This window comes from Bison bison, unplaced genomic scaffold (assembly GCF_000754665.1).
Source record: "Bison bison bison isolate TAMUID 2011002044 unplaced genomic scaffold, Bison_UMD1.0 scf7180017864037, whole genome shotgun sequence".
Lineage (NCBI taxonomy): Eukaryota > Metazoa > Chordata > Mammalia > Artiodactyla > Bovidae > Bison > Bison bison.
The window spans coordinates 10,549,756-10,550,531 of record NW_011494609.1 but is presented as its reverse complement, the minus strand read 5'-3'; the positions used below and the strand labels follow the sequence as shown (position 1 = coordinate 10,550,531).

General features: G+C 39.6%; 1 protein-coding gene across 1 annotated transcript in view; it reads right to left on the bottom strand.

The window, feature by feature from the left end:
* DSCAM (Down syndrome cell adhesion molecule) overlaps positions 1–776 on the bottom strand; it is an 853,542-nt gene that overhangs the window by 682,600 nt on the left and 170,166 nt on the right. The window lies entirely within an intron of this gene.

Below are 776 nucleotides of genomic sequence, written 5' to 3'. Positions count from 1 at the left end.
CAGCTCTAGGTCAGTGATCACACCATCGTGATTATCTGGGTCGTGAAGATCTTTTTTGTACAGTTCTTCTGTGTATCCTTGCCACCTCTTCTTAATATCTTCTGCTTCTGTTAGGTCCATACCATTTATGTCATTTATCGAGCCCATCTTTGCATGAAATGTTCCCTTGGTATCTCTAATTTTCTTGAAGAGATCTCTAGTCTTTCCCATTCTGTTGTTTTCCTCTATTTCTTTGCATTGACCGTTGAAGAAGGCTTTCTTATCTCTTCTTGCTATTCTTCGGAACTCTGCATTCAGATGCTTATATCTTTCCTTTTCTCCTTTGCTTTTCACTTCTCTTCTTTTCACAGCTATTTGTAAGGCCTCCTCAGACAGCCATTTTTCTTTTTTGGATTTCTTTTCCATGGGGATGGTCTTGATCCCTGTCTCCTGTACAATGTCACGAACCTCATTCCATAGTTCATCAGGCACTCTATCTATCATATCTAGGCCCTTAAATCTATTTGTCACTTCCACTGTATAATCATAAGGGATTTGATTTAGGTCATACCTGAATGGTCTAGTGGTTTTCCCTACTTTCTTCAATTTAAGTCTGAATTTGGTAATAAGGAGTTCATGATCTGAGCCACAGTCAGCTCCTGGTCTTGTTTTTGTTGACTGTATAGGGCTTCTCCATCTTTGGCTGCAAAGAATATAATCAATCTGATTTCAGTGTTGACCATCTGGTGATGTCCATGTGTAGAGTCTTCTCTTGTGTTGTTGGAAGAGGGTGTTTG